Genomic DNA, 7215 nt, shown 5'->3' with positions numbered 1-7215 from the left:
GTGTGTGTGTGTGTGTGTGTGTGTGTGTGTGTGTGTGTGTGTGTGTGTGTGTGTAGGAGAGCAAAGAATGCGGAACCCCTGGCAGAGCAGTGGATGGCCATGTGTTCCTGAGCAGCCTGCCTGCCTGGAGCCCAAAAGCACATCCAGGCAGGAAATGAGCAGACTACACACACGTGCACACACACACGCGCGCGCACACACACTGACAAATAGAAACCTCACTGGAGCCAGCGGACAGACAGACAGAAGTGAACAGAGAGAGAACACTTCTCCTTTAGTTTAACTAAAAGCCTCTTCTGCTTTCTTTCTGAGGAAACTTCTCACTAGTTCACACTCTGGAGTACAAAACAAACACACTTGGATGTAATCCTGGATTATCTAAATAATGAACCTTTCTCCCCTCTTCATTGCGGATAATATGTTGGATAATATTTCACATACAAGGAATCCAAAGGAGTGGACCCCTGTGTTCCTGATCCTGGTTAGTAATGTTAAAGCTTTTTGTTATACACTTGCTGTAAGGCGACAGGGATTTCGGGGTAATTCTGGAGTTTTTTTGTTTTTCAAAACTCCCTCGCTATTTCTTTACGCATTCTTCAGCCCAGCACGCTTCATTTCCTGCCTGCCTGCCATAGTTTAACCAGCTGGACAACCAGGCTCTCCCTAGGGCACTGTGGCTTAGCACTGCTCTAAAAAACACGCTACTGAGTCCTGTGTGTTTTCATACATATCTACAATGGCTTTTTTAAAGACAGGCAGTCCTCTATTCTCACATTGCCAACACCTTTAAAGAAGTATGTTGACTAAAATAGAATATGTAGTGCTTTTTTAAAAAAAATTTTATACCTTTGAAAAAAGCAGAAAATTCAGTTTGTTACTAAACTCGTCATATATAAAACTAAAGATACGGAGCAAAGATTGTCCCCATTCAAAAGTGAAACATCCAAGTAAAATATTCAAAATTATTGGTGAGATTATTACAAAATTTCCTATTTTTCTTGTACTTCTTCTCCTTGAGTTCAAAGATAACTGCTCACTTCTCTATGTTTTCTGGAACATTGCTGTCCTTGGAGGAAGTGAAAAGTACAACAACATCACACAATGGTGCTTATTTAATTGTAATTTTTTTAAATCTGATATGGATACATTTGAGGTCACCCGTTTAACTGATTGCTGATTTCCACATGAATGTGTTGTGATGTTTCTGAATGACCCACTGGATCATTACTTGGAGTACTTGGAGTCTGTCTTTTGGTGTGCTGGTGGTCTCGCTGCTGGCCAGCTCCTCAGTCTTCTTTGATTATGAGTCAGAGCTGTCAGTGTTGGCCAACCAAGCACTAAAAATGAGAAGAAAACCAGTCGGGGAGACTGAGAAGTAGATGTCTAAGTATGGTGAACTGTGTCTTTACTGCTTGTCATTATTACCATGGAAACTTGGGTGCCAAATGGGCACGGACCTCTGTTGGGGTTTAATTAACGCATTTCTTTCAGACTTTATCAAATTTCGCACTTGGAGGCTGTTCAGAATAACATAGCTTGTCAGTTTGGAAACTTTTCTGGATTCCTTTTCACACCTGGCAAAGTTGTATGTGAGACTGCAAAAGTATGAATCAATCGAACTGGATAGTCAGCGGGCCTCTGCCAGCTATGGGTCTGTTTAATCTCAGAGCCCAATGACTGAATAGCACAGGTAGCTCACAGTGAGCGAATGTGCATCATGTCCTGCCCTTCCTACCCTCCGTATATGCCGTACCCAGGCACCAACTTTCGTCTAAGCAAGAACATTTCCACTAGTGAGAATACACGTAACATGGAAAGACTTGTTGCTTTTGTCCTGCAATCATTTTTTGAATACCTGCATACTTTGGAGGGAGCAGATCATTTTTGGCATTCTTTGGAGGCAATAATACCGCGTGAAAAAATGCAGCAGGTCAAGCCTGGCACATCCTACATTGTCATCAAACACAGATTTGAATCTTGTCAGAATTCTCTGCATTACACAACAACTTGAGCTTGATTTATCATTCGGTGTTGAATCTTCTCAAAGCTTGTGATGTAGACTACGTGACTGGCCATCGCCAGCATGGAGGAAATGATGGTACACAACATGCCAATCAGTCATTGCAGACTGCGCAAGTGCAGCATGTAGTTAATCGTCTCATCATCTCAAACCGCAACTTTAACGTAGGCTCAAAAGGTAGAGCGCATCGTTTACCAATCGGGAGGTCACTGGTTCAATCCTGTTCTCCTCGAGTCTGTGTGTCAGTGTCCTTTGACAAGATGCTGAACCAACCTTCTCCTGATGCATCCATGAACATGTGAGTGTGTGCATGGTAGGTTAGAGCGCTGTAAATATACTTGAAGTGTTCAGTAAAACTAAAAGAGAGCTATTTGCTATTTAGTTAATATTGTTTTTGCACTATTGAGAATGTTGTCGGTTTTTCCACGCTTCAGACAATAGACACCTCAAGGTGTGTGTGTGTGTGTGTGTGTGTGTGTGGTCAGTTCCTATACCAGCTGTCATGGTTTATTGCCCAGGGCACTGCAGCTGTCACTGAACCTGTTCTCAGCTCTGCCGACAACTTGTTTTTGCTGGAAAAGGAGGGGAGAGAAATCATCACCTGCTGAAATCCAGCAAAGGCACAGCCTCAGTAGTTCGAAGGGACGAGATTTCCCTTCCAGAAAGATGAAAGAGATGATGGGGATTAAAGTTGATTTATTGTAGAAGTACTCCCCACTTACTAACGTGAGAGGAATTTATTGTTTAAAGCTTTTGTGAAAAACCAGTGCCTCGCAGACATAATACATTTCCAGCCTTTAAAATACCATACAGGTTGGTTGTACTAATGGTGATTTCTTTAACAAAGTGCATAAGCATTTGGTGCCTGTGGATAAATGGATGAATGGATGGATGGAGCATTGAAGCCTGTTGTGATAAATTGAGGCAGATAAGGGTTTGTGCTGTGTGTAGTATTATCTTTAGAACAGCATACATCATACATTAATGCAGCATACATTATTGATGCTTCTGCTCCGTAATTGCAGGAATGCATCTGAAAGCTAATTTCCTGTCATGACATCATGAGTCAATGTCAGTCTGATATATTTTATGGAGATCTGAATGAGATCCATCTGTTCACATCTCTAAAATCAATAGGCTACACCACAATTCTATTTTTGTTAATATAGAGATTATTATTGTTACAAGAAATTTACATAAATTTCATAAAAATGAAATAAATGCATAAAAATGTCGTTTTTAATGCATCTAAAAGGTTATATTTGGGGATTTGGAATCATCTTGCACTTCCTCTACTTGGACAGTGCTGTACACGTTTTCTTATAACCGCTGCATTACTTAAGCCATAATAGCCAAGAAATTTTCACTTGTTAAAAACTAGTTCTAGGTGTTTAGTTTAGACCTCAGTCTAAATTTGCTTTGGTTGCTAGCAGGTTGCCGTGATCTCCCATAGTTTATTTTAGATGCCAACTTGTTTGCAAACACTCACCAACTGCTTGCTGAGGAGAACAATGAAAAGTGAGACTTAAAGCAGACTCAAACTATTCACTTTCAAAGTAAAAGTTGCACCCTTTTGAAATGTATTGGTTGTAGCGGTAAGACAGTTTTTATTTTGGAGGCGAATCTTCTCCCTTTCTCCTTTGGTTTGCACTTGTTCAGGTTTCACCACAGTTCAGCGTCTTCAATGCAAACCATCAGCTTCTATTCATACAGACATAAGAGTACCGCAGTACTTAACTACCGCAGCCCCACACACACTAGCATTGTGTGGATAAATGTTTGGCGCAGCAGTGTTTGTCAGCATGTTTTGGGCTTTTACCTTGTAAGACTGAAGGCTAATGTTTGGCCATAGTGTGGTTTTAGAAGGCTGTCTAATTTCCTGTGTGAGGCACAGATTCACACCAAATAACAACAGAGCGTTATCACATTTCAGTTCAGTCAGGGCAGCAGCATCATTTGGTGGGTACAAATATGTGCGCCCACACATAACCTCGGTAACTCGCTTACAGTTGACTCAAGTTTGTTTGGCTCTTGTGCTCTTTGTGGAAATGCAGTAAGATCAAAACCGAAGAAAAAATATTGAGCAAGCGAACACAAACACATAAAGCACATACAGTATAATGCTGTGGATGTGAAGGGCTGAAATCTTTTCTCCTTTAGCATCAAACTGCAGCTCTCCTGTATTTCTCTGGCACAACCTGTCTCTCTGCCCTGCGCGCACCCGCCCACACACAGTGAGGAGACAGGCTTGGCAGGCTTTGTGTAGCGCTGACAGGGACCAGGCGTCTCGCCTCAGTGGAGTGCAGAGAGATCCTGTCAGAGTCAGACTGACCTCCAGGCTAAGGGCTCTGAACAAACTCCCTGCCCAGCTGACTGCATTCCTCATTGGGAACAATTGAGTTTATACTCTGCTGGGAGCCACTCTATGGATAGACAGTGATTTTGATCATTTGTGTTTGTTTGCTTATTCCCTTGTGCGTTGTCGGTTTTTGTTTTTCTAATAAAATCAGATCAGAACATCTAAAGAAACGATACAGACTTGCAGATGTGAAAAAAAAGAACAGTGTGTGGTGTGAAACAATTTGGGGAATGTAAACTGGACCCAGTGGTCAGGCCCATGTGCTGCGTGGCATTGATGGACGAGGGCAAACCCTCTGCAGCTGTAGAAATGCTTTCTGCAGCAGATTTGTGCCTCTTACCTGCGGGGAGGCACGAAACGGCTCAAAATCACGAGAGATGAACAAGAAAGTTTTCTATTATTAATTGATCCAAATCCAGTAAACAAAGATGCAATGTGCACCTTTTCAAGGCATGCTTTGAACTTTAAGCCCTTCTCCAACTGTCAGCACTATATAAATGGTATTAAAATGAGAAAATCAATAGAACTGATAATGGGTTTTACTGTCCCCAGACTCACCTGAACAGAGCACTTTATGAAAACAAGAAGTGCCTCATATTTTCTAGGCTTAGTGAATAATTTAGTTTTCTATAGAAAACCTAATGTAATGCTTTTGTGCTTTAATTGTGCTACCAAAAGAAAAAAGTGGCCTGAGTGTATGCGACAGGTACGTGCCAAATAAATCCACACACCACTATTTTGGCCTTTTTCAGCTGCTAAGAGAGAGGTTTCCATGGAAGTGGCGGCTTCCTTCATCTTTTGTGGCTGTAGGTTTGTTTCCTCCCTCAGTGTTAGGCACTAAAGGTTTGGCTTCCACTAATATATCCTGGAAAAATCTGTTTATTAGAAGAAAGGCGTGTTTTTAAAAAAGTTTCTATCATTAGAACGCATTACAAAGACAGACTTTTATGTGAGGCCTAAATTCAGAGTGTTGTTTGTGTCAGTAAGAAGCTGTTATTTAAGATGTGACTAGATGAAAGTTTTCTTTTTTCTTTTTTTTTGACTTAGAGGAAGCAAAGACCGGCAGTAAAAGGAGTGAAGGAAATGATGAAAGGGAATACAGAATGAGATGAGGAGAGAAGGGAGGAAAACGGCAAAAGCAAAAAAATATATAGAAAAGAGAGAGACGGAAAGCAAATGAATAAAAACAGGAAGAGCAATATGAAGTTAAAGGGAATTATTTACAAGTGGTATAATATGGATGCAGGAAAAAAGAAAACACGGAGTCATTGGAAGGGTGAAGATGATCAGAAGGGAAAGGGGGTGGAGGTGAAGCACAAAGAGAGATGTATTAAGGAAACAAGAAGGATATGAGTGAGGAAAGCAAAAAGCTGCAAACCAGATGGGCGCCACCGTGTGACAGTGTGAGAATGAAATCGGAGAAGAGTGAAAGTTTGTTCTCTCCCAGCTCAGCACGCTTCCATGATTAAAACCAGCCTCTTCCCCCCGATCCTCAAACAATGCTGAGGCACCACTTTTAGCATGAAGACGTGTTTTCAGTGCAGCGTGTTCTCAGGATTAAGCTCACACACTACTCACACACTTACAGAGCATATGTGCCAACAGGAAGCTTTCAGCATCCATGTGATCATAATGATGAATCCATTTAATCATCAATTCAGTCTAGACGTCAGCATGAAGATCCATCCGCTGCACGCAGAATGTAAATGGCGGCTGACATGTTACAACGTTATAACATCAAAGTCAAGTAGAGTTTATTTGTAACAAAGGTTTCATTGTACCAAACACATCCTTAGTCATCTCCATGGAGAAGAAAAGGCCAAACTCACCCACGTGGTCTCGCCACAGCATCAGCTGCTCCACTCCTGCTTGTCAGTGGACAAAATGACCCAGCTGACTGCAGAGAGACTCACACTGTGCAAAAGCTGTTTACTTATAACGGTGTGGTTGGCCTGATCCAGATTGATCTTCTGCATTTAGCTCTTTATTTTTTCCTAATTGACAGAGAAGCACAAAAGTTCTGCGTCCATTATAAGAGATGTAAGCAGTCTGTATGCTTTTTCATTAACATACACTGTGTTTACACTTGTCCTGTGTGGTCAGATCACTCAGTACAAGTGTAAACAACCACCAAGATCTGAAGTAATTTGATCGGTGTAACCACTCTGCAATGTGGCCTGGGACAAATTTGGCCTGATATAACAGAAAAAATACCATCAATGCAGGATGTGCTGGTACTTTTCTAAGAAGCGTAAACAGAGTCTTATTTATTTCTTTTTAGTCTCTCTGTACCTTTAAATGTATAACACAAATGCTTATTTAGCGACTTTCTCTTTTCTATCAGCGGTTGAACTTTTGCCACAAACCACTGACACAACTGAACTGCTAAAACCCATCTCACAGAGTAGTGAGACTAGCTTTTACATTTTCCTTCTAACTGCAGTTGAAAGACCTAGTGGCACGCCAGATTGGGAAGCTGTTACTTCCTCAAGTCAAGGACTTTGAGTATCTCAGGGTCTTATTAAAGAGTTGGGGGAGAACGGAGTAGGAGATTGACAGACAGACTGGTTGGTGCCGCATCTGTTGTGACGCTGAAGATTTACTGGTCAATGTACGTTCCTACACCCACCTATAAACACGAGGTGTGGTTGTATAAGCGGTGGTTCTCTTTCATAGCATTCGTTTCGTGTCTCACTATGGGAACGCCTCCTGCGTGACCTCATCAGAAGCTCAAATACCATTACGCCAGCCCTTACAGGCTGGCTAGGTGACGCCCATGTCAGGAGGGGCCAGTGCCTCCCTATATAATAGGCTGACATAGCGTCAGATGTCATTC

The 7215-nt window shown here is 41.7% G+C and overlaps 1 protein-coding gene across 3 annotated transcripts in view; it reads left to right on the top strand.

Moving 5' to 3' along the window:
• The window catches only part of rapgef6 (Rap guanine nucleotide exchange factor (GEF) 6), a 141110-nt gene that overhangs the window by 40524 nt on the left and 93371 nt on the right, over positions 1–7215 (top strand). Inside the window, exon 1 of one of the 3 annotated variants that reach the window (XM_005727729.1) lies at positions 252–481. The exons of the other annotated variants lie outside the window; for them this stretch is intronic. The gene's annotated coding sequence lies outside the window, so the exon portion shown is untranslated. Of the gene's footprint in view, positions 1–251; positions 482–7215 lie in introns of those variants that run through there. 3 annotated transcript variants of the gene reach the window in all.

This window comes from Pundamilia nyererei, unplaced genomic scaffold (assembly GCF_000239375.1).
Source record: "Pundamilia nyererei isolate P.nyererei 1_Seehausen unplaced genomic scaffold, PunNye1.0 scaffold00026, whole genome shotgun sequence".
Classification (NCBI taxonomy): domain Eukaryota; kingdom Metazoa; phylum Chordata; class Actinopteri; order Cichliformes; family Cichlidae; genus Pundamilia; species Pundamilia nyererei.
The sequence above is the reverse complement of the archived record's forward strand: the minus strand, read 5'-3'. Positions and strand labels throughout refer to the sequence as shown.